Source organism: Cervus elaphus, chromosome 1, assembly GCF_910594005.1.
Source record: "Cervus elaphus chromosome 1, mCerEla1.1, whole genome shotgun sequence".
Lineage (NCBI taxonomy): Eukaryota > Metazoa > Chordata > Mammalia > Artiodactyla > Cervidae > Cervus > Cervus elaphus.
Window position 1 is genome coordinate 19,675,290 of NC_057815.1, and position 27,032 is coordinate 19,702,321.

At 41.8% G+C, this 27,032-nt stretch overlaps 1 long non-coding RNA gene across 2 annotated transcripts in view; it reads right to left on the minus strand.

Moving 5' to 3' along the window:
- Positions 1–583: 583 nt before the first annotated feature.
- LOC122687297 overlaps positions 584–27,032 on the minus strand; it is a 32,150-nt gene continuing 5,701 nt past the window's right edge. The window contains exons 1-3 of one of the 2 annotated variants that reach the window (XR_006339098.1): positions 20,450–20,542; positions 5,507–5,631; positions 584–1,016 (exon numbers count right to left, since the gene is read on the minus strand). This is a non-coding gene — a long non-coding RNA (uncharacterized LOC122687297). Of the gene's footprint in view, positions 1,017–5,506; positions 5,632–20,449; positions 20,543–27,032 lie in introns of those variants that run through there. The other variant, XR_006339124.1, reaches the window with a different exon arrangement.

Here is a 27,032-nt window from a genome sequence, read left to right on the forward strand (position 1 = left end):
TTATGACATCACAGTTTGAAGAATACTCTGGAATTCGTAAATACATTCAAATATGTAATCTTAGAGTTCAGAGATGGATTTTGGTACCTAAATCCTACCACTGACCCCATCTCTCTCACCACGGTCCAACCCAAAGAGCTGAATACAAAAAGGAGAAATCACCAAACAGAAAAGAAAGTGCCATTTTATTAGCAATATCTGTGCTGAAGCACGTGATCAAAACCAGAAGTCTGGCTGCTCAGCCCTTTCCTCCTCCCTTGACTTTAAGACATTAGGCTTGCAAACCGTGTGCTGCGCTGACCTCACGGGCCTGCCCAGCTTCAAAGGGAGAAGCAGCAATAGATAGCTCCGAGTCTCTCCAGAAAATAGTATAAGGGTTTGAATTCTCTTCAATGTATGTCATGAAATTTTATGTGGCTTTGAATGACAAGTTTACTTAAAATATAATCTTAAACTTTAATGTATTCAAGCTACTGCAGCATTTTGATCACTCACACGATGCCACTTCCCACTTAGTCTTAGAAGTGAAATCCATCAGCTCCTTCTCCATCGTTTCGGGAGGGATGGAGCTGGCAAAGCTAGTGCTTGTCCTGCAGATTAACAGGACTATCAAGTGGGGTGAAATACAAGTTAGAATGTCCTGAGGAGCTAAATAAACAAACAGCTTCACCCAGACCAACATCATCAATCCAAGAGCTGTAATCTGGTGTGGCTCCAGAAGGTACCAGGCACAGTGGGCGTCATGGTGTGGAGACTTGGGTGTTCTCCTCAGCTTTGAGCAGAGTCCAGCCTGTGAGGACGGGAGCTGGAGAGAGCTAGGCTGTGAGTCAGGGCCCCAGGGAAGTGACCCTCGCTCAGGGCAGAGCTGCCGTCTCAAGGAGGAAACCAGGCCAGGCTGCACTGGGCGTCCGTGGGAGGAGGGGGAGAAGTTCCAGACTGTCCGTCAAGCTGTCCTGAGGGTGGCAAGGCAGACTCAGATGGTGGGTCTGAGCTCTAGATTCACATTTAGAATAGCTCTAAAGCAAAGACAGGAAAATATATATGAACATATGGGAGGACAAACCCGTTCATCATACAATGTACAGAATTATGGTGTTTAAGTGGGCTGGGAGTTGCCACCAGGGTGTATGTAGGTCTTTTCCCCACTGGGATTCAGAAACATCTGGTCATTTTGGATAAACTAGTAGCAAAGGCCCGTCAGGAAGTTACTTGTGTCAGGAGCCAAGGAATCTGGGAGCAATCTAGTTTTATAGAAAGAGAATCAATTCAGTTCTGCTCATCCATGTAGCCTGAGACAGGTTGGATGGACGTGGGTAGGGATTCTGCTTTCAGAATATTTTCTGTCACTTGTATTTGCCTCCCACCCTGGTCCTTCTGAGAACTTATGTCTGAGGGGGTATATTTTAAGTAAAAGCTCAAAAGATGGTTTTACTGAACATTTTGTAAAGTACTGAAGCAAAAGAAGCACTACATTTTACCATTAATATGTTACAAAATGATAGTCAAGTGAGGAAAGAGATGGTCACAGCCCGTGATGGGCCTCTCTCCTGAGAATGCCGCCCCACCCTTGAACCGTGAAAGGCTGGAGGCACATGAGCAGAATTCCTCACAGGAGTCAAGCCCACCTACTGAGCTCGGCCTGCTGTGAGCGCCCCTCTGTTCATTCCTCACTGCACTGCCAGAGTTGTCTTTCTAAAATAACTCTACTCAACGTGTGACCTTCAAAACAGCTGCGTAAGAATCATTAGATGCTTGTTCAAAATCTGTTCAATGGCCAGACCATGAACAGGACCTATAAGACTAGTATCATCTGGGTGAACATTCTGAGAACTGACATTGTGATCTACTGTTAAGCGATACTTGTGTGCGTTCCATTGAGAGTCATTATTCTAGACCTTAGAAGATCGTGTGGTGCTCTCATACTTAAAGACTATGAATGATGTTCGGTTGTGTGTGAAGCAAATTCTAACTGGTAAAAATGGCCTTCTGTGTCCCTCACAACTGCAGCTGCCACGCAAGCCCTCTGACATCTTCTTGTCCCGCCACACAGGCCTACTGCTCAAACACATTGAGAAATTGCCTTTGGCTTCAGCACAATCTCTTGGTCATGTCTCTGTGGACTTGTGGCTCCTTCTGACAAGAGTTTTTTTTTGCTTTCTTTGTTTTCTTAGTGGCTTAGTTGGTAAAGAATCTGCCTGCAGTGCAGGAGACTGGGGTTTGATCCCTGGGTTGGGAAGATCCCCTGGAGAAGGAAATGGCAACCCACTCCAGTATTCTTGCCTGGAGAATTCCGTGGACAGAGGAGCCTGGCAGGCTGCATTGCATGGGATCACAAAGAATTGGACATGACTGTGTGACTTTTTTGTTTTGTTTTCTTACAGAACAAACTTCTATTACCTATTGATATATCATTCCGTGAGTTTTCTTAAACACAGCAAGCAATATTAGTCACTATTTTCCCTTGGATAATGGTTAATTCTGTGTGTCCACTTGGTTAGGATATAGTTGTTTGGTCAAACACTAGTGTAGATGTTGCTATGAAGGTATTTCTGGATGTGATTAACTTTTACAATTAGTTGACCATAATTAAGCAGATTAGCCTTTACAGTGTCAGTAGGCCTCACCCAACCAGTTGAAGGCCTAAAAGCAAAGACTCAAGTCTCCTAGAAAAGGAATTCTGCCTCAGAATTGCAGCGTGGAAATTTTGCCTGAGTTTCTAGCCTGGAGGTTCATCCTGCAGATTTCAGATGCAAGACTGAAATAGCAATGCTTTACCTGAATTTTCAGCCTTGCTGGCCTGCCTTCAGTTCAGCTCAGTCACTCAGTTATGTCCAACTATTTGTGACCCCACGGACTGCAGCACACCATGCTTCGCTGTCCATCACCAACTCCCAAAGCTTGCTCAAACTCATGTCCATTGAGTCAGTGGTGCCATCTCATTCTCTGTTGTCCCCTTCTCCTCCTGCCTTCAATCTTTCCCAGCATCAGGGTATTTTCAAATGAGTAAGGTCTTCACATCTGGTGGCCAAAGTATTGGAGTTTCAGCTTCAGCATCAGTCCTTCCAATGAACATTCAGGACTGATTTCCTTTAGGATGGACTGGTTGGATCTCCTTGCAGTCCAAGGGACTCTCAAGAGTCTTCTCCAACACCACAGTTCAAAAGCATCAATTCTTTGGCGCTCAGCTTTCTTTATGGTCCAACTAAAAACTATAGCTTTGACTAGATGGACATTTGGTGGCAAAGTAATGGGCCTGCTTTTTAAAATGCTGTCTATGTTGGTCATAGCTTTTCTTCCAAGGAGCAAGCATCTTTTAATTTCATAGCTGCGGTCACCATCTGCAGTGGTTTTAGAGCCCAAGGAAAGAAAGTCTATTGCTGTTTCCCCATCTATTTGCCATGAAGTGATGGAACCAGATGCCATAATCTTAGTTTTTTGAATGTTGAGTTTTAAACCAGTTTTCTCACTCTTCACTTTCACCTGCATCAAGAGGCTCTTTAGTGTCTCTCTGCTTTCTGCCATAAGGATGGTGTTATCCACATATCTGAGGTTATTGATATTTCCCCCAGCAATCTTGATTCCAGCTTGTGCTTCATCCAACCCGGCATTTTTCATGATGTACTCTGCATATAAATCAAATAAGCAGGGTGACAATATACAGCCTTGATGTTCTCCTTTCCCAATTTGGAACCAGACCATTGTTCTATGTCTGGTTATAACTGTTGCTTCTTGATCTGCATACAGGTTTCTCAGGAGGCAGGTGAGGTGGTCTGGTATTTCCATCTGTTTAAGAATTTCCACAGCTTTTTGTGATCCACAAGGCTTTGGCTCAGTCAGTAAAGCAGAATAGATGTTTTTCTGGAATTCTCTTGCTTTTTCTATTATCCAATGGATGTTCACAATTTGATCTCCAGTTCCTCTGCCTTTTCTAAATCCAGCTTGTGCATCTGGAAGTTCTTGGTTTGTGTACTGTTGAAGCCTGGCTTGGAGGATTTTGAGCATTACTTTGCTAGTGTGTGAGGTGAGTGCAATTGTGCTGTAGTTGGAACATTCTTTGACATTGCTTTTCTTTGGGTTTGAAATGAAAAGAGATCTTTTCCAGTCCTGTGGCCACTGCTGAGTTTTCAAAATTTGCTGGCATATTGAGTGCAGCACTTTTAACAGCATTATCTTTAAGGATTTTCAATAGATCAGCTGGAATCCCATCACCTCCACTAGCTTTGTTCAAAGTGATGCTTCCTAAGGCCCACTTGACTTCACACTCCAGGGTTTCTGGCTCTAGGTGAGTGATAACACCATCATGGTTATCGGAGTTATTAAGATGTTTTTTGTATAGTTCTGTGTATTCTTGCCACCTCTCTTTAATCTCTCCTGCTTCTGTTAGGTCCATACCATTTCTGTCTATTGTGTTCATCTTTGCATGAAATGTTCCCTTAGTATCCCCAGTTTTCTTGAAGAGATCTCCAGTCTTCCCCATTCTATTGTTTTCCTGTTTTCTGATGTTGATCACTGAGAAAGGCTTTCTTATCTCTCCTTGCTATTCTTTGGAACTCTGCATTCAGATGTGTATATCTTTCCTTTTCTTCGTTGCCTTTAGCATCTCTTCTTTTCTCAGCTATTTGTACAGCCTCCTCAGAGAACCATTTTGCCTTGTTGCATTTCTTTTTCTTGGGGATGGTCTTGGTCACAGCCTACCTTACAGAGTTCAAATTTTCCAGCCCCCATAATTGTGTGAGAATATTTCTTAAAATAAATCCTCCCCCACACACAGATACACTCCCCATATATATGCATACATACATATATACACATATGATGGTTGGTGGTTTACTCACAAAGTCGTGTATGACTCTTGCAACCCCATGGACTACAGCTTGCCAGGCTCCTCTGTCCATGGGATTTCCCAGGCAGAATACTGGAGTAAGTTGCCATTTCCTTCTCCAGGGGATCTTCCCAACCCAGGGATGGAACCCATGTCTCCTGCATTCGCAGGAGGTTTCTTCACTAAATGAGCCAGCAAGGAAGTCCATATACATGTGTTTGCATGTATGTATATATGTATGTGTGTACATGATAGATAGATATACTGTTGGTTCTGTTTCTTTGGAGAACCTTGACTTATGCACTTGAGTTTTATTTAGCTTAGATTTAAGATGAGGAACACCTCAGAGGAGAGAAAGGTCTCCAGATGAGTACAGCATCTCCCTTATCCCTGGAGTGAAGAGTGGGAAGCAACTCCTCAGTCCCCTGGCTTTCTCCCCAGAATGGAGAGGAGGACCATCTAGGAGAGCAAGAGACATGCCCTCTCCCTACCGCCTTTAAGTGAAAGGGGAAGATGGCTTTCCATGCAAACAGAGCAATCTTTCTGGATTTCTCCCAGGACCTGTGGCCTGCTTATTCTTTGTACAATCACTGCATAGCTCTCCTAACTGTAGGTCTAATCCATAGTTTCCATGAACAGCCCCGGTATCTGACCCCCCACAGCCCCAAGGCCCAGCTCAGTGACCTGGCACATAACAGTGCTTCATGACTGTTGAGTTACTGGATTAAAGGCTTTTTTCTTCAGGATCTTTCTGCCATGCCCGCTGTGACCTGTGCACTGCTCCTGAGTGGTGTTGGGTCCACTGCCACCTGTAGGGAGAGTTCAGCACGTCAGATTTCACAGCATTGGTTTTCAATGTTCCACAAAAAATGTCTTTTGAACAAGGTGAACTTCATTTCAGAGTATTGTCACTGCTGCCTCTCTTTCTTCATAAATACAGGCTGACAGATTGATCTTACATTTGCTTGTGAAGTCAGAGTGGTGACTTGCTATTTAACCTTTTGTTTGGAACATGGATCACTTCAGAATAAAAGGTCTGTACTTCCCAAGTGTCATTTTAATCAGAGGTGATTGTAAAATAAATGTGAATTTCATTCTTCTGTTGAGACTTCTATAACCAGCTGCTAAGCACAATAATATTTTCTACTTTCTAGCACTTTGTATTGTGTGACGCTTTTCTTTCATATACAGTAGTTCAACAAACATTAGCTACCCTTTTCTTTCATTCTTAACAACAAACCTGAGAGGTAGATATGAATGTCAAATTGTAAAGGCAGCTCAGAGAAGTTAAGAGAATTGTTCAAGGTTAGAAGTTAGTAATTCAAGGGTAGGTATATAAATATATGTAATAATATCTACTGTTTTTGTTGAGTGCTTATTATATGCTAATCAATTATTAAGAGCTTCACATGCATTATATCTTATAATTCTTGAAATGCCATCATGAAAAACGTGCTGCAATTATCCCCATTTTATATCTGCAGAAATTAAAGGTAAGTAACTTGCCCGGAGTTGCATAGCCTTGGATCCATCCAAATTCAGACCCCACAAGCTTAGCTGCTACCCTCTACTGCTTTTGAACCTAAATAAGCATGCACATGAATGTTTGTGCACATCATACTTTATTGTGTTTCTGAAGGGAATAAAACACCTCTTGCAGTTAGTAAGAGGCACAGCCAGAGTTGAATTAGGCCTCATATTCTTTATTACATTAAGGCTGCCTTCCTGAGTGCTGCAGCTGCCTCTTTAACCAACAGACTCTGTGTCAACACTAGCTTTCAATTAGCTCATGACTGGGGTCAGGGAGGAAGAGCACAGGTCACTGAAATTCAAAAATAACCCCTCAAAACTATTTTCTGCAATGTCCTGTGTAAAAATACCCTGCCCAAATGGTTTAAAGTAGTCCTGTGGATGTGTCTGGCTTCACTCCCTTCCCCTCCTTCCTGGAACAGAGGTTCAAACCAACTCCCAAATGACCAAATCTGGACAACACGGGGGAGGCTGAGGAGGCTGCTGGGGAACAGAGGGAGTTTAATTATATCCATGAGAGGCTGAGTAACTGAGTGTTTGGCTTCTTTATATGAGTTTGTAAAAGTCTAAGAGCAGGAATGAGAGGAATGAAGGCAGAAGGGCAGGCACGCGTGGAAATGTGTGCCTCGGGGCTCAGTCAACCCAGGACAGGATCTGACACTGTGTCCGTGTTGACTGCATGCATGTTCAATGGATATTGGCTGCTGAATGGACAAACTACGAGGAATTGTTTCACCTCAGCTGACCTTCGCATGGATATCACACCTCTGATTCAATGAATATAACCCTGTCACCTGAAAGAGGGTATAGTGAATGGAAACTGCTTGAGGAGCCTAGTCACCCTTTGACAATTTAGCATCCAATCATTCATTCCTATTAGCATCTGAAATCTCCCAGAAACCCACATGGCCTACAGTCTGAGTGAGGAAGTGCCCTTGTCTCCAAAGGAAGGCATTGGGTCCCCTTGCTCTCTCCACTTCCTGAATCAGTGACAGGCATGTGTGTTAAGTTCAGCCCACCAGCCTCAGTCTCCTGAAATGCAAGTCTGAAGGGAGTGACCTGGGATCTTTAACTGGGAGGCTGGGGGGCAGGGAGGGTGTCGTCTTCTGGTAGCAGCAGACCAGCTTGCATCTGCTGCATGATCTCAGCTGCAGACCCCAGAGCACTGTGGTGTCCACCCATATTCCCACTCTGGGTTTCCAGTCTCAGTTCTGTGAGTCCCTGTTACTCTTCCAACATATTTTCGGCTTAAGATTGCCAGACATTTTCTGCAGATTGCAATCAAGAACTCTGACACATATAAGTTGTGTGAGTCCCTTGAAATAAAAGACCAGTGAAAGAAAATGGCTATGCATTTAGTGCTCACTGGTACCACAACCACAAAAGCCAAAACACAGTACCCAGAGTCTGATCTTTTTTTTTGTTTTTTTTTGTTTGTTTGTTTTTTTCACCTCCCAGAGCAACTCTATCAGATAGCATCTACTGAAGGAAGCATGGCTTCAAAATAACTACACAATTTTCTCACATAGAAATAGCAAGAGTTCAGCTAGGCATCTGAGAGAATGGCTTCTATTGCTAGAAAACCAGTTTGCTTATTGACTCAGAATTGGAAAGTGTTTACTTGTAGTTCAAATTGAACACCATTTAACAGAAAAGACCTGTCACAGAAATCTTCTGCAAACTTTTCTTGATCACGACCTCCCACAAATAATTCTTATAAGGTTTATGAGTAATTTGTGTTAGGGCAAATTCAAGTGTAGATTTTTCAGGGTGAACACTCCTACCAGTCCTCTGGGACTTACTTAAAAACAGGCAACCAGAAGTAGGAGAAGCCCTCTTATTAAACTGGTAACACTTCCACAGGACAGCCCGAACCAGGTAATTGTAACAGTGTCTGTGTGTGCTGGCCGCTCAGTCATGTCTGACTCTTTGCAACCCCATGGACTGTAGTTCTCCAGGCTCCTCTGTTCATGGGATTTTCCAGACAAGAATACTGGAATGGGTTGTCATTCCCTTCTCCAGGGGATCTTCCCGGCTGATTGAACCTGGGTCTCTCGCATTGCAGGAAGATTCTTTACTGTCTAGGTCACCAGGGAAGCCCAACTGTAACAGTATTTTGGGCTAAATCTCAATCATTCCTGCTGCAAATCAGAAGGAGTGGAAGAGACATCCTTAGGTTTTTATAATTTTATTATCTTTGGTAGAGGAAAGTGGTAGAAACAGATAACTAAGATTGCAACCAATTTTTTTACTACTGGATTTAGCTTCAGTGGGCTTCCCTTATGGCTCAGCTGGTTAAAAATCCTCCTGCAATGCAGGAGACCCAGGTTCAATCCCTGGGTTGGGAAGATCCCCTGAAGAAGGGAAAGGCTACCCACTCCAGTATTCTGGCCTGCAGAATTTCAAGGACTATACAGTCCATGGGGTCACAAAGAGTTGGGCATGACTGAGTGACTTTCTCTTTCACTTTAGCTTCAGTATCCCTTAATGAAATTATATATTAATATTTTTAAAAAAGTAATATGTTTAGCCTCCCTCCTTCAACTTCCGATCTCCTTTCAGGTGATGGGCTTTTTGGACTCAGAAAACTAGATCACTGATTGTGTATCTTTTTTTTTTTTTTTTGATTGTGTACCTTTGTATGTGTGGCTAGACTAGAGTCACAGTGGAGTGGACTAGGGGGAGAGGGAAGCAAGGGAAAGTCTGAAGGTCATCAAAGCAGGAAAAGGGACTCAAAGATAGAGATCTGAACTATGTATCAGTTTATTACTCCTCAGGCCTCAGTCCTCCATCTATTACCTGCTTCTGTAGTAATGGAGCTAGACCTTTATTTAGCACACCCCTTTTGCAGGCAGCACAAAGCCAGCTTTATCGAGAGAGCAGGGGTGTGTGAGGGTCCTGCCAGAGCCAGGCGTTCTCCTTCTGAGTCTGGAGTGCTGCGGTTTTGCTTCTTCCTTGTTTGTATCACTTAGCTGCCAGTGATACGTGTGAGGAAAATTCGGTGGCATTCTTCCCCGGCCACTTTCCTGGAGCCCTCGGGTCCCTGCCAAGCTGGCCGCACCTACCCTGACTCTGGCCAGGTGACTGCCTCTCCATGCCCCCTCAGTGTGGACAACGTGAACCCCAACGTGGGCTCCTCTTCTAGACTTCTGCTTGCCTGTCCCCACCATCTCCCTCAGTACCCCAGAGAGCTGTCTCCTGCTCGCCTGGTACTGGAGCAACTCAGAAAACTTCTCCATCAAGTAGGGACACCACCCCTCAACCTCCAACAAGGTCTAAATCTCAGCCTAGGAGAAGGGACCTCCCTTCTAAGTTCATTTTTGTTTAGGCATTCTTTCTCAGCCCTAGGGAATTATTTAGAGTTCTCTTTACCATAATTCTGGTCATTCCTCTGTTATAGTGAGTAACACTTTGCATTAAACTTTACTTGTGTGGTTTCTGCCTCCTAACCAGAATCTGATTGATAAAGAACTTGCAGAGGAAGTAGTCTCACAAAGATGGGATTTGGAGATTGGTTTGGTCACACCCTTAGCCTGAAGTGTAGTATGGAGCTCCTTGACAATAGGGAATAGGATACTAGTAATGGCAACCCACTCCAGGATTCTTCCCTGGAGAATCCCATGGACAGAGGAGCTTGGTGGGCTACAGTCCGTGGGGTGGCAAAGAGTCGGATGCGACTGAGCGACTTCACTTTCACTTTCGCTTTTAATCTGTGCCATACAGTGATACTGTAACTACTTTATTACATAAAGTCATAACCTGTGTTTGAGTTTAATAAAGTGTCAACTGAAATAAATGCCTTAGGATCCAAAATGCTTGCTGCATTTGACTTTTATGGCAGTAATGATGACTACAGAGACTATGGTTTAGGATTGATTTTTTTTTTTCAATGCACTTTAGCATTTGTAAAAGGAAAATAGCATGCTCGGTTCCTTTGACTTTTAGCTATTGTCTGAGCACATCTATGACAGCCTTTTGAAAAGATTCCCTTTTCTTATAGCTACAGGGATGTTATAGCTGAAAATAAAATGCAACACTTCATTATGTGAGCTGTTGAATTACAGCAAGAGTTAAATTCAGTCATGTCAAGTTTCTCATGTGAAATTTAAGACATTGACTAGGAAAGAATGGAATCATGAAACTCAGAATGGGGACTACTGGTTGGATCCAGATAAAGCTGGCAATCATTAATCCTGTCATCCTGAGTCTCATTTCCCAAGGGAACTAATTTACTCTTTCATGTCTGAGAAGAATTAGCCTACCTTTGCTTGAAAACCCTGTGATAACCTCACCTGGGACAGAAACCTTGAAAAATGAACTCTTATTCCCCTTAAAACACACCACAACCATACTCTATTGCCACCAGATCTTTGGTCTAATCTCTCCCTATTCTTAGGGCCCAGGACATACTACAACCCAGGAGAAAATACCAAAGAATTGCAAGACTTTGTTATAACTTCGTGTAGAAACTGAGGGGAAAATGTACAAGAGTGAATTCTAAGTGTATTAGGCCAAGCACAGCACTTAGCTACAAAGACAAGGTGGAAATCTTTACCTTAAAGTATAGCATAGATGTACTGGTAATCAAAATGCTTTGATCCATGGGATATTCAGATAATTTGGATAATTGATCAGAGTATGCCTAGGAGTTAAATGCACTGGTGAACTATTAGTATACTTCTTGACTGATATAAGAGGAAAAGATTCTTGCTGTGGAGTCAAAACCCTGAATTTAGTCACCACAGTGAATAATCTTGGCCTCTCACTGTTTCCAGACCATAGTTAAGTTTCAGACACAGAGTCCTTTGATTGAAAGAGAGGCCAATAAACTTGATGAGGGATCCTATGCCATTGATGAAAGTATCTATTGTATAAAGAATCCTGCAGATGTGCATTAGAATGAAAGTGCTCTGGGGAGTTGTCCCCTAACCTTTTAAGGGTCATCATACAATAGTCCTAAACTGAAGCTAATTCCTGGGGACTCAAAAATACCTTTATGGTCCAACAATCAAAGTTGAGGCTTATAGTGGTCAAATAATAGATGGAGCTTTATTTCATATTTGACTTACAGTGGGTTCAGCTAATCTCTAAATTCATTCTCTGTCCTTATGGTGAGGATCATCTTGACAGGAATAACGAAGTAAAAACCCCTGGAACACCCCCTATCCTTATCAAGATTGTCAGCTAGAAGCAATACCTTATTTCTAGGAAAATTTCAGACGTTAAAGTTGTCATCAATGACTTGAATACATTAGGAGTGGTGATACCTATCATATTCCCATTTGACTCACATTAGGCCTGTGACAAAGTCAAATGGATATTAGAAAATGATCAGGAATTATTTTAAACTTAATTAGGCAGTAACTCCAATTGCTGTCACTGTTCCAGATGCGTTACCTCCATAGGAAAAACATCAATGAACTCTGGCACTTGGGTTATAGCTAGTGACCTGTCCAATGTCTTAATCTCCATACCAATTTATAATAAACACCAAATGAACTTTGCTTTTACCTGGCAAGGCAGGCTGTATACCTTTGCAATCCTATGTCAGTGCTCCATTATACTGCTCTGCAAGACAGTATAACCAGCAGAGATTCTGAGTGTCTTACTGCAAAAAACATTCACTGGTCTACCATATCAGTGACATTAAGCTCATTAGATCTGATGAACAGAAATTAGCGGGTACTCTAGATCCTTAATTAAGACATGTACAAAATAGAAGGTGAAAGAAAAATCCCATAAAAACGAAGTTTCTTGAAACCGCAGTGAAGTTTCTGGTGGTTCACTGGCTTGCAGCATGTCAAGATATTCATCCTGAGGTGAAATATGAGTTGTTTCACCTAACACTACCTACCATGAAAAATAGGCATAGTACTTGGAAGGACTTTTGGGATTTGGAAGATAACTTTTGCCATATTTGAGTGTGAAACTTCAACCCATCCTCAGAGTCACTTGTAAGGCTTCCAGTTTCAATTGGGGACCAGAGTAACAGAAGGTTTACAGCACATTTAGGCTGAAGTACAAGCCAAGTTACTGCCTGATCCTTGGTCTTTGGTCCAACAGATCCAAGGACACTTGAAGTGACCATAACAAGTAGGGATGCTGTATGCCGTATAGAGGAGCCTCTGACAAGCAATAGAGAAATCACAATAGAGGAAATCTATGCCATCTTCTGAAGACAACTTTTCTCCTTTTGAAAGACAGCCTTTTACTATTGGGTTTGGTAGAAACTGAATGCCTAAATATGGAATATGAGGTGACCATTGGATCTGAACTTACCCTCAAAAAACTGCATGGTCTGACCTATAGTAGATGTCATTGTGAAATATAAAGGGAATATAAAAGATTGGGCTCAAACAGGTCTTGAAAGTAAAAGTAAGCGAGTAGCTCGGACCCCTTCCACAGCAACCTTCAGCGTGATGCTTTCTCTGTCTCAGTTATCACCTATGGCCTCTGGGGATGTTCTTTACACCCCACAGACTAAGGAAGAAAATCCTCAAGCCAGATATGATGGTGCCACCGAAAGTGGACAACTGCAGCCTTAGGGTTTCATTCAGGCACGACTCCGAGGGACACAGCTGGAGGAAAAATCTTCCTAGTGGGCGGAACTCTGGGCGGTGCGTGTGGTTGCCCACTCCATCGAGAGGGACGGAGAGGTGGGCAGAAGTGGGAAGGCACCCTCCTCTTGAGCAGTTGCTATGTTTGGCTTGATGGTCAGGAAAGAAACAGGACTGGAAAACTGGGTACAAGAAGTCTCGGGCCGAACCTCATAATGGCGCAGACTGTGAAGGTGTTCATGTTCCCAGAAAACGGTGTCCATTTCAGAGGAGGCTCTAAAACCTATGTGGGGGAAATGCCACTCTCTACTAATGTCAGCCTCGTTCCAGCCACATGGAATTTAGTTGCCCAGTTGTGTCTGGCTGTTTTGCAACCCAATGGACTGGGATTCGCCATTTCCTTTCTCCAGGGGATCTTCCCCATCCAGGGATCAATCCAGCACTCCTGCATTGGCAGGTGGGTTCTTTACCATTGAGCACTGGGGAAACCACATTAGTGCTTGGTCAGTGGGCCAAAGGACAAAATGGCCTTGACGCAAAGACAGAGGAACTCAGTAACATAGGTTTATCCTTACCAAGACTGACTTGGCTAATCTCACTGCTGCTTGTTTAATATTCCAACATCACAGGCCAAAACTAAGCCCCAAATATAGCACCATTCCTCAGAGTGATCAGTCAACAAACTGATAACAAGTTGATTACATTTTACATTTTTATATCATGGAAGGGACAGAGGTTCATCCTCACTTTAACAGAAACATTCTGGAATTGCTTCAAGGAATCAAGGAGTAGGAGTGGCTCTTCTCACTATTATACTTAATGAGCCAAATTCAGCGTTCTTGCTTCTCAACTGAGAGGCTTTGAGCTCTGTGGATTTGAGGGTCTTTAATACCTAAAGGGGTAATATTTCTGTCAGAGGATGCTATGGTGCTCCATAGAATTGGAAGATGAGACCTGATCATTTTGGGCTCCTTATGCCACTTGAACAAACAGGCAGAAGTGATTCTACTTGTTGGAGCTACAAAGCCCTGAATGTCAAGGGGAAATTGGGTTGTTACTACACAATGAAGTCAAAGAAGATTTTATTTTCAATCCAGTGGGCTTTTGGGAGTGTCTTTTACTATTTCCACATCCAATAGAAAAAGTTAATGCGAACTAAAGTAGCAAAAAGAGGCAGGTCTCTTGATAACTTAGACCCTTTGGAAATTAATGTTTACCTGGTCACTGTACCAGGTAAAGCCTAACTGGCCAACATTCTGAAGTTGGAGGAAATATAGAATTCACAGTGACAAAAGGAGTAATCAAATATCAAGTGGAACCCTGTAACCAATTACAAGAATAAGAACTATAGTACCTGTCATATTTTCTATTTGATTTTATTTTATTTGCATAAATTAATTATTTTCCTCTCTCTTGCCCATTTTTATTTTACGTACCAATTGTGGTTAATTTTAAATGTTGCTCATTAAGTTTTAAAATTACAGAATATTAGGCGGTACTGTGATAGAATTGGGGGATTATTAATATAGTCATATAGAAATACAATGACTATTGAAACTGTGCATCTCCTCCCATTTAGGAAAGGATGAGAATGTTTCACCTTTAAGAAGGATAGGTGTGGCTTTATTTGGGTTGAAATATGGAATTGTTTACATGTTGAATGGAATTTCAAATGTGTGGAGAAGGGTAGATATGGAATCTGAGTTATCGAAAGGGAGGTTGTGACTTCAATAACTCATTGCTTCTTAATACATTTATTCTATCGGGGCCCCCCTGGTGGCTCAGTGGTAAAGAGCCCACCTGCCAAAGCAGTAGATGCAGGTTCGATCCCTGGGTCGGGAAGATCCCCTGGAGAAGAAAATAGCACCCTCTCCATCACTCTTGCTGGTAAATCCCTTGGACAGAGGAGCCTGGCAGGCTACAGTGCAAAGGACTGCGAAAAAGTCAGACATGACTAAGCAAGAACAATAGATTCTATCATACAGTATCCACTCTGTGATAATGCAGCTGAACCCTTTAAGCATTTCTCCTTTGGAGCAAGCATGATGTTAAATTTTGTCAGTAGAGAGTGAAAGAGAGATATTGCATGACAAAGGAGTCTTTTTCTTGGTTCTGGGATGCTGCTGTGTTGTATCTTCTTACTTCTACCAAAAGGCTTCCAACAGTCCCCAGGGCAAAAATCCAGTGGCACTCCACTCTGGCTGCTTGCCCAGAGCAGGCATTCTTTACATGTCCACTGCTTATGCCTCAGCTGGGTGACCACCTCACCCTCCCCACAGACCCAACACTTCTCCAGTTTCCCACCATCCTGCTGGAAAGTGAGCTCCATATAATCAGGCTCAATAAATTGAATTTTGCCTAGATAAATGGAATGTCCTCTGAACTACTCTGAGGCGCTTATCTGGCCAGAGGGTGTTCCAACTTTACAGAGTAAATCCACTCTCGAATGTTCTCTAAGCCTTTTCTTCCCTTATTCTATGGTCATCCATCATGACTGATCATGGCATTTCCACTTCATTTAGTGTGTGCCGTCACTTCTTCCAAGTTTTCAAGAGCCATTCTAGGAGTGTATTAGCACCATTTCCTAGGGCCCTCGCTAGGGTATTATAACCCATATTTTGGGAGAATACATTCATATTAATAAACTCTAGTTTAACCAGCCTTGTATTTTATTTTCCTTGACCTCGAACCCTCAAGATCCAGTTCCATATATTTTTCCACTTCCTAACAGAATGTATTGGCCAAATTCTGCAGCTCCTTCAGAGTATAATTCCTCTCTTCCCTTAGCAGACCCAGCACAGGCTTAGTCTTAGACTCTTGTTCTAGGTCTGGTTTCTGGGAAGGTGCAAGTGAACTCTGTCTTCTAAGACATCTTCCTCATTTGAGGGTTCTGTACTGTCTCTAAGGAAAACGTGAGTCACTTCTGCACACCCAGAACACTCAGAGAAATCTGGGAATTCAAGGTTCTCAAACGAATCTATCCATATATCCCTCTCCCAAAGCTCAGGGTCCCACTTCTTCCCTGTTAGAGCCCTAATTATGGCCCAGGAAGCCTGCTGTGGTAGAGAGTTTGATGTTCTCTTATTTCCACTACTTCCATGACTAAGTCCTCAGCCTGACCTTCAATCCACTCTTCTAGTCACAGCAGATGATTTAAGTGCTGCATGGAGTCCTCTCCTGCCTTCAGTCTGTCTTGAATTGGTGATTTATCACCCTGAGCCTGACATCTATCTTCAATTAACTATTGGTGCTTAATATCAACCCCCAAGTCCATGGTTCTTTCTCATGGTTATCGTTTCCTTCCTCTTCCTTCAGCACCAGAAATATTATATTACCTTATGAATCCTCTTAGACCACAATCTTATCCCAAATTACCACCAGTGAGACTTTTAACAACTGCCCTGTTACAACATTTCGGAGGCTGTTCATTCTCCACCTACCGCTAGTGATAGATTCCTCGTTGCCAGCCAGCTAGGTCTATCTCCAAGTGCCTTTACAATCTGCTTCCCAGAACCGCTTCCTAGAATCCACTTCTGGATTCTCTGGCAACAGAGGCTGAGACAGTGAGATGGACAGTCAGTCAGGGATGCTGGGGGCAGGAAAGATGGGGCTCTCAGTAAACAGATTTTAAGAAAGCGAGAAAGGCGAGATGGGCAGAAAGAGAGTTTCTTGTTTGCAACCAAGGCTTTGGCTGATTCTGTTGATTTCTGAAGATGAGATGTCTTTCAGAGCATCTCAAATTGAGTTTCCAGAAGGTTGTCTCCCTACCTCGACATAATTTTGGCTGTGGAATGCTTCCTGGGTAAGTGGTGAAGCTTTGGGACAAGGCTGAACCTGGACACTGAGGGTTCCGGTGAGGAATACAGCTGAAGTCATTAACAGCTGATAGTCTCAGAATTCAGGGACTGCATGAATCAGATCTAAACAAGGGATCTGGGAGGAGCACCACCATATTTACTGCTCCAATAGCTACTGAGTCAGGTCCTACTAAATTTGCTGCTAGTCTGGATCAGAAATGGTTCTGGAATAAGCCCATAGGTTTCATGCCCCTGGGGAAGCAGATGAGCTTAACTGGGTGACAGTGTGGCTGGGGGGAGATGGTGGGGGAGTAGGGGGGATGGGGGGTGGGAGGGGGGATACTGACAGCTTGCATCTATTCCAAGCTAAAAGCCTCTTTAGAAAGGAGGCTAATTTAATTCATTTAGTTAAGCTATAGTTTTTACATGCATGGCTTTTGTATTCTTTTTGCTCCTGCTGTTTGGAATGAAAAAAGAATGAAAAAAAGAAGACAGAAGGAAGGTGGTTGGCTTATTGAGCGTAGGGCTATCAAGCCCTATCTTTGGCAGCTCTGTTCTTTTGCAGATAAAATACAGATGGATATGAGTTCCAGGCCCACAATGTGAATTGCCTCCCTCTTGTCACAGTTCAGTGATAAATCAGCTGTAACTGCAGAAGAAAATGGGAAGTAACTATGGGCACACCCCCAGAAGAGGAACTGGCAACCTACTCCAGTATTCTTGCCTGGAAAAATCCCAGGCACAGAGGAGCCTGGCGGGCTGCAGCCCATACGGTGGCAAAGAGTCAGACATGACAGAGCAACTGAGCAAGAGCATGACACATGACACATGAAATCAAGTTAGTTCATTCTGATTAGCATTGGTTCACTCAGAGGCAAATAAATTAGCATTCACCCACCTCTGACTAAAACTGTGGTCACAAGCAGGGCGGTCTGAGAGATGTCATGACCGCATTTGAAAGTACTGTTTAGATGAAAAGAGCAGACTTTTGGACTCAACAGGAGAAGATGAGGGTGGGATGATCTGAGAGATTAACACTGAAACATGTACATTACCATATATAAAATAGATGACCAGTGCAAGTTCAATGCATGAAGCAGGGCACTCAAAGCTGGTGCCGTGGGACAACCCAGAGGGATGGGGTGGGGATGGAGGCGGGGAGGGGGGTTCAGGATGGGGGACACAGGTGCACCCATGGCTGATTCATGTTGACGTAAGGCAAAAACCACTACAATATTGTAAAGTAATTATCCTCCTATTAAAATAAATAAATTTTTTAAAAATTAAAAAGAAATAGAAAGTACTGTTTAAGTACCTGAAATTTGAAAAGTATATCTCTGAAGCTTGCAATTCTACCAAAGTTCCAACCTGAGTGCCTGCAGTCAGGGCCTTCTGAGGTTTGCGTGCACAAGATTCTCTGCTATGTAGCCAGGTACAAGGCCTCCAAACCCACTCCCAGAACCACAGTCCTGCTCTCCTCCGCGATCCAGGGCGACATCAAGCTGACTGCCCTGAAGGTCTGTTCTCTCTCCCGGCTGCAACTGTCTTCTCAGTGCAGAGCCAGGATATATGAATTAGGCATTCACTCCAGGGACAGAATTTACAGGGTCACCAAGAAAACTCGGTAATCAAAACTAATATTTTTAAAAATTGAAACTAAGGTAAAAATTTTATGGTGAACAAAATAACTAAATTTTAAATAAAGGCTGAGTCAATTTATTGATTTTAACTTTTGCCTGAAGCTATCTAAAACTATAGTTCATCATTGCACTGCTAAGGAGGAAGCGTAGCATTTCAAGGGCCTGGATCAAATTGACTTCCTGCTTGAAATTGATGGTTTCCAGAGCATGCAGTGGTTCCCCTACTTCAGTGGGTATCAAGATTGCCTGAAGAACTTGTTGAAACACAGATTACTCAACCCCAAACCCAGAATTTCTGAGATGGGCCCCAATAAATTGTATTTCTAACAAATTCCAGACAATGGGACTACTTCTAAAATAGGAACAACATGTTAAGAAGTACTATAAAACACTTATACAAATAATAAGCCAATAGTGCCCACAGCAGGTGCTCATAGAAAAACAAAAATATTTTGCTGAGGTGAGTGAGTGAATGAAGTGTCATAATGCCAGATCAGCTAGTGGGTACATGCTGAGTGGGGTTTTATAGGTGAATTTCCTCTCGTGTCTTTTTAAGGAGTGTTTCACTATCCACACGAGTAGGCTCAGGCTTCTCCTGCCTGGTTCAAGGAGACACATCTCAGATGGATGTGGGGAACAGCAGAGCTCTGATGCCTGGCCCCCTGCTTCAGGGCAGGGCATGACTGTGACAGAGCTTGAATCTCAACTTGGCTCCATAGGCCCCTTTTCTTTAGCTTTCCTCCTCTTCTCACCTACTTATCCTGCCATCCTTTATTCACATGCTACCCAGTCCCTTCCTGCATGGAACCCCCCAGATCTAGTCTCCTAGGCCACTCTCAGAGGTAGGATGGGAGTGTCAGTGCTACCAACTGCAGACCCATTCTTCAGGCTTTATTGATAGACATTTCCAAGTCACATCAGACAGGGGACTCAGAAAGGAATTATTTAACGTTGTGCAGACTTTAAATAATCTCCTTTTGATTCAGTCTGGCAGTCCATGATTTTAAGACATGGTTGGGCACAATCTAAAAATGTAAAGGATTGAGTCAATTAACTAGAAAGGTCAAAGCATAAATTTGGAAATGTGAGAAAATATTAGCATTCATCGCTATTTTAAAATTTCCACTCTTTCTACTCATATGCCCACCTGCAAATCAATTAGGCTGTGGGTTTATGTTGTTACATTTCCTGTTACAATACTGCAGGGAACAGATATAATTCTGTGGCAGTCATCCTGGAAAGGAGACAAGAAATAATGTTCATCGGGAAGAAATGAATTGAAAGAAGCCCCTTGGGAACAAAAAAAGAAAAATACTCATTTCCTTTCCCCCATCCCTTCTTCTACCCAACACCAATTGGAAGAAGAGGGGGGAAAAGTCATACTCTACAGCCAAAGAGTTTCAGAAGGAAATAATAAAAAATTGTGAGAGATGGTAGAGGAAAATCTAGTGACATCTGTCACCAGAGATTTTCGAGCATAGACTGGAGATATGAATGAAGATACTAATTTGACACAAATGCAGAAGTTCAGACAAGAGTTGTAACCAGTAAATGAAAACTGATGGGAAATGCAGGGAGTGCTTTTCTCTCCATATTACATCTCTACATTGTTGTACCCCTGCCTCATTTTTTACTTTTGCAGATTGGCTCACAAAAGAAGGTAAGTGTACCACCACTTCCAAGATTATCAACCCCATTCAAGAAAACAGGCAAACTGAGGCTGTAGTAGCTTCATGCCTGCTTTTTGTTAAGGAGGAGGGTACTCTGGCTCCGCTTGCTGGAGGTATTCAACTAAAGTCCAATCAACATCAACTAGATAAGGAGTCACGGTGTACTTACTGAGCTACTTGGTTTCTACTTGGTTTGGATGACAGTTCATAGAGAGAGGGGGAAATTCTTGGTCCTTGTGCTGAGAAGACATCCCCAGATTATCCAATACACTGCATGAGCACTTGGCAAGAATGAATATTTGTGAGAATCAAGCATCAGATGTGATTTTCAACTAAATGATCTCTCGGGTGCCCTCTGATGCTGTTGCTCCAAGAATATGATTGACAAGGAAGTATGACAGGAATGCAAGAGAAACACTGGGATTGTGCCTACCTTAGTGACATTTTGAAGATTAATTAGTTGTTTTAGTAAGAGCTTTGAAGATGATAGAGGCTGGAAAAAGCAATGACTCTTTACTACCAATTCCTAGGTGTCAGTTGTGAAATGAATTAATTTCAGGCTGTAATTGGTGATGACATTCACTGAAGAATTGCCTTCACTGCGTTTTATGGGGTATCTTTCAGCTCAGAGAAGACTTATATAAGGTCTAAGAAACTGGAGTTCTGAAAGGAAAAAAAAAAAAATGAGGATTTCAGGACTACCAAATAACTCTAAGATTGGTTCCCTATATTCATTCAACATGCAATCAAGCCTTCAAAAACTGGGTGTTAGGGATGGAACAATCCCTGTAGGTGATCTAGTCTCCTGTCTTCATTTTACAGATGAGACACTCAAAGCCTGGAGCTAGTAACAGCGTAACTGGTGCTACCATTTGAGTCACTTAATCCCCTTTTCAGTCACAGAAAGTGCAGAAAATTTCTCTGCATGGAATGATTTGTGATTTGGGAGATTCTGGAAAGCCCTTTCTCAGCAATTTGAAAATATTTTCTTCACTAGCTATTACTCATGCTAGAAGCCACACCGGTTCTTATTCTTAACTTTTTATTAAATACCACTTTCTGTTGCTGTTGTGCTGGGCTTAGTTGCTCAATCGTGTCTGACTCTTTGTGACCCCAGGGACGGTAGTCCGCCAGGCTCCTCTGTCCATGGGGATTCTCCAGGCAAGAATACTGGAGTGGGTTGTCATGCCCTCCTCCAGGGGATCTTCCCAACACAGGGATGGAACCCAGGTCTCCCACAGTGCAGGTAGATTCTTTACCATCTGAGCCACCAGGGAAGTTCTCTTTTAAAATGAAAGCTTTGCAAGGAGAGGTAACTGGTTTAGCAGGCTATTATTACATTCATTGGAATAAGAAACGAAATGGACTGAGGAGTTGCATAAATAGCTCACCACTCATCAGCTGTGGGACATTTTACATATAGTTTCCACCTGGCAGTGTCAGTTATATCATCTGTAAAATGGAAAAATGAAATATTGATCTCATAGGGTAGTTAAGAGTAAATGAAATTGTGCAGGAAAAGCCTGACCTTGCTCATAAGTTTTGAGGAGATAACATGTCAATGGTAAGCACTAAATAAACAGTAGCTGTTACCATTATCATCATTTCTGTGCATGAGTTTAATTGGAATAGTTTCTTCCCAGGGAGGATGGTCCTGCAGTAATGGACAAGGGAAATAAGAAGGCAAGTGGGTTGTAAAAAAGGGAGGTTTGGATCCCCAAAGAAAAACATCATCCTTTATAGTTTGGCAGATGATTAGTGTGGCTTATGTTAACCAAACCAACACTCTTACAGATGCATGGATCAAAATCTTCATAAAATCATTTGAATTTAAGAAACTCTCAAAGACAGTTACATTTATGTCAAAGTTGCCATCAATCACTTTTCAATCATTTAAGTCTTAGGAAATATCTCAAAAGGAAAACAATACATAGCCTATGTTTTTATACAAACCATGGAAGCTAAAGTGGCTATATATTCTTTTCATTGAGTTTTTCACAAGCGGATGAAGTGACTTTTAGACCTTGCTTCTTGATTTGGGCATAGAAGGTTTTTGAGGACCTCTTGGTTTCATTTTTAGCTAAGGATCTAAGAGCCTACAAAGTGGCCCTGAACCAGTCACATCAAGAGCTACAGACACTTTGTGAGGTCTGCCCAAGGCCAGTTCCTCATCTTGCCATGGAATCCAGCTGACCAAATCTGGTTTTATTAGGAACTAGGCAAAAGAAGTTGAAGCTAGTGCATTTTATTTATTTGTTGATTCATATACCCAACATTTATGAGTAACACAAATATCAGATTTGGAGTGTACTCTGGGACCCCCATCAAAGCACTGGGTGTCTGGAATCACAAACACTCCATGAACCAAAGTTGCTGAATATTTCTTTGCTACATTAAAAAAAAATCCAAACACTTCTGTATTTTCCGTTTATACACACAGGACATTGGAAAATGGAAATTTGTTCTGTTTCTAGTTCTACATTTGCCCTCTGTGGTTTCCAAACCTCGTGAGCTCTTCTGTTTGCAAACATCTGTGGGCCTCCTTTTGGCCCTTTAGCAGAGTATATAACTAGAACAGGACTGAATGACCTCAACCTGGGCTCTTCCTTTGGGACTTACACCCTGAGCTTGGTCCTCTGGATCTTACCTCTCTTTTTGTGAGAAAACAAAAGTCAAAGGAATGGAGAAAGAAAAGCTTATTCATTTATGTTTTCTGTGAGGCCTAGTAAACGCTAGCTTAAGATATATTCTCCACGCCTTCTCTTCTAGATCCTCTTCTGATCCTAGTAGGCCGTCCAGGTATCCACTCTAGGCAGCAGGCATCTGAGGTATATCTTACCACATTAGTCAAACGTCAACAAAAAATAAATGAGCAGGTAAGGCAATCCACAAGAATCAAGAAGCATGGCCCCCAATTGTAATAGTAAAATTCTTACTCTTCCTATTAGAAGATCTCTCTCAAAACATGGTATCCAGTGTTTTTCCTGGAATTCTATTCAATTCTTAACATATAAAGAGGCCTCTTTCCTAGGTGGTTGAGCTGAGGAGTCTGATGGGGTATATAGAGGAAGCCTTGAGTTTTCCTTGAGAGTTAGAATGTGTGATTGGCCCACTGAAGAGGGCGAGTTGAGGAAAAGAACAAACTTGACAATGATGATAATCAGATGATAAAGGGCTTTATAAACTTTGCTGAGAGGGTTGAACTCTAGCATGTGTGTTATGGGAGGCTGTAGAAGGTATCTACATATCTGAGAAGAATAATCTTGGCAATAGAAATTCACTTTTATAAATAGCATCTGTAAAAATGGCAGGTTTGTTTCTCCATTATGGACATGGAGAGAGAGGAGGAGAGGGTGTTATGTAGGGAGAGAGTAACATGGAAACTTGCATTGCCATATGTAAAATAGATAGCCAATGGGAATTTGCTCTCTGGCTCAGGAAACTCAAACAGGGGCTCTGTATCAACCTAGAGCGGTGGGATAGGCGGGAGATGGGAGGGAGGCTCACAAGGGAGGGGATATATGTATACCTGTGGATGATTCATGCTGAGATTTGACAGGAAAAAAAAAACAAAATTCTGTAAAGCAATTATCCTTCAATTGAAAAATAAATTAAGTAAAAAAAAAAAAAATGTCAGATTTGATCTAATCTAAAGAGGCCAAAAGTGCTCCAGTTGGCAGCTACTCTAAGGTTAAATAGTCGAGCGGTTAGACCCTCCAGTAGAATATACTTTTTCCATCTATGATGCCATCAAGGAGTCTGAAGTCATCCATCAGGAGAATCTGTGGCAAAGTGAAAATTGTATGTACTAGGAGGGCGAATCTGAGTTTTAAACCCTAGCTCTACTATTCATTCCCTGTGTGACTGGGATGAAGTCTCTTAAAGTCTCTAGGTCTCAGGTTTCTTATCTGGAAAGTGAAGATAAACCTGTCCTATAGTGCTTAGCTCATGTGTGGATAAATGAGATCATCAAGTGAAAATACCTGATAGGCATTTTGTAGATGAAGATGATGCAGGCTGAGCATCAGCTCTACCTTCTGGCTCTTACTCTACCAGCCAAATACGCCTCTCACTCAGCTTTGGAGGGATTCTCTAAACAAAAGGTTTACTGAAAGTTGAAGACTGATTTTTTTTCTTTTTTTTATGTGCAAGGTTTATGGAAGCATCCCAAAGCATTTCTCTGAAAAATAATTTGGTAGCTCACTAATAACTGTAAACTCTCTTGATTTCTGTAGAGTGCACAATTTTTCACTATTTTTCTTCCTATTCTATCCACCTGTCAATTTTCTAGTAATGATTGTTCTAACCACATGACTCAACTAGGACCTGTCATTGAACTAGTGTGTACATGTGACAAAAACTGAATTCCTGAATCATTCTCTAAAATATTTCAAATTTGAACCAAGGAGCCGCTTCCTTCTGGCTCATACTAGGAGTATTGTGAAGATAATAGTCTGCAGAGCTTGACAAACAGCCAACATGCACAGAGAAGCCGATGTAGTTTAAGGATAAAACCCCCACAGTGGTACTGGGTACCACTCCTAACCAAAGTCAGAGTCATCTTGCTTTTCCTGTGATCTGATTCACAGACCTATATCTTATTTTGGTCTCACCCTTAGTAGCAATAAATTTCTAGTATTTGAAAATTTAAAGAATCTCATTATACACTCACCCTGAGTTGCAATCAGAAGTTTTACTGTTTATAACAACTTTTAGTGGGTTCTTTTTGTTTTTGAACAAGTATGGCAATTTTAAACCATGGCCCTCACGTATTTTGACATTTCTTTCATCAAGATGTAGGATTTATGTCCCCTTCTCTGGAGCCTTGGTGGGCTTCTGATTGCTTCAACCAACAAGATAAGGCAGAAGTGACGCTAGTGTTTCTCAAGGCTAGTCAGAAAAGGCCATGTATTGTAGCTTCTACCTAGCCCTATATATATGCACTTATTCCATGGGAAGCCAGCCATCATGGCAGAAGTCCAGTTATACTGAGACCGCCATGATTAAAGAGGCTATATGCAGGTATTTTGGTCGTTGGTCCCCTCTGAGCTCTCAGCTTAGAGCCAGCAGCCTCTGCCAGTTCTACAGGTGAGCCCCACGGCAGTCCAGGACTGAAGCCGAAGGACCTCAGCCCCACTGCCATCCAGCTGCTACCACCTCAGAGACCGTGAGAAATGCTAGCCGTCGTCTTCCAAATTCCTGACCAACAAATCTGAAGAGAGAGAGAGTTGTTTTAAACTCCTACATTTGGGGGCAAATTCTTATACAGCAGTAGTAATCAGAGCCAATAAGTCACTTAAAGACTCTGAGGCTCTGAGATATTAAAGCCAAAAACACTTCAGGATCATTGTGAGACATTGGTGACACCTGAGATGGTATCTGGATGGTGCTTGCAAAGTGTCTGTATATCCCTGACTCGCAATAAGCATTCCTTCTCTCTACCATCTTTCAGTTAAGTGAGATGGTCTCAGTAAAAGAGATTTTTCAAGCTGTAGATATTTAACCAATGTTAGTTATTTTTCCTTTGGAACCCATTGTCCCCAGTAGTGTATTCCCAGTCAATCATTAGTCTGAGGTACATTCGTAATCCTTCTTTTGTTATTGGATCATTCATCCAATGAACATGATAGTCAGTAAGAATCTGTGAACACTTAGAGAAAAACTCATTTATCCAGAGTCTTTTCCTAAGTGTTCACAAATTCTTACTATCCTGTTCACATAAATGTTCTATTCTCTTTAATGGAATGTTAAAATGTTCCATTTTCTTTCTTTGGTTGTTTACTTAAAGGCAGAGATAATATTTGCTAGAATATTCTTTTACCTTTGTAAGTAGTTCAGAAAGTTATAAATGTTTGCTGAAATTTATGATGAGATGTTTGAATTTTCAGTGGTTGGAGAAAATCATGTACCTCATTAAAATCAAGAACATAGAGAAACATGATCTCACTTACATGTGGCATATAAAACACAACAAACAAACTCGACATAGAGAACAGACCGGTGGTTGCCAGAGTCAGGGCGTGGGGGATGAGTGAAATGGATGAAGGAGGGCAGAAGTTTCAAACTTCCAGTTATAAAATAAATATGGCATAGAGATGTAATGTACAGCATGGTGACTGCAGTTAATTATATTGTACTGCATATTTGGAAATTGCTGAGAAATTTGATCTTAAAAAGTTCTTTCACAAGATAAAATGTTTTGTAACTATGTATGGTAATGAATGTTAATTAGACTCATTTTAGTGATTGTTTTGCAGTATAGGCAAGTATTGAATCATTATGCTGTGTATCTGAAACAGATGTAATATATCATTATGTTTTAATTAAATATGTATATAATATACACTTTCATCTTTGCAAACATCTTGTTTATAAAACAACTATAAAATTTTCCCTTTAAAGATGATTCTCAATATCCATGTAAGAGTTGCCATTCATTTTCCAAATACTAAAAATTCTCAGGAGGAACAGATTAATTTTTTTGTCTTCTACCTGAGAAAAGAAAAAAAAAAAAAATTGTTCCTTTCACCCAGTGTCTTCTTGTTCTACTACTTTATGGATTTTGTTCAAGTCATGTCAAAGGAAACTATATTTCTGTTTGCTAAACAAGTTTCAAAGAAAAGCATTCAAGGCTTCTCCTGATGAGAAAACCACATTATCCAGAGACACTGACAGTAATTAGAACAACAACTCCTCTTTCTCAGGTCAGCAATCCAAGATACAGAAAAGAAAAGAATATATGTAAGTAGACTAAGATAATGATACATCCCCCAGTTCTCTGTAGTTCTTGGACACTTTAAGAAGTTTAGAGATATTTCATGCTGGGTGAGAGTACTAGAAATTTATTTGTTGAATTTATTTTTCATGGTTCAGTGTTGAAAATAACAATAAATTCCACAAATAGATTTCAAGTTGGTCAAGCATTTGGGCTTTGGAAAGTTAATCCCTTGAAGACGATCTCTGCGCACGCCTGGAAGGGCTCAATACGACAGTGACATGTGAGAGGAAAACACCCC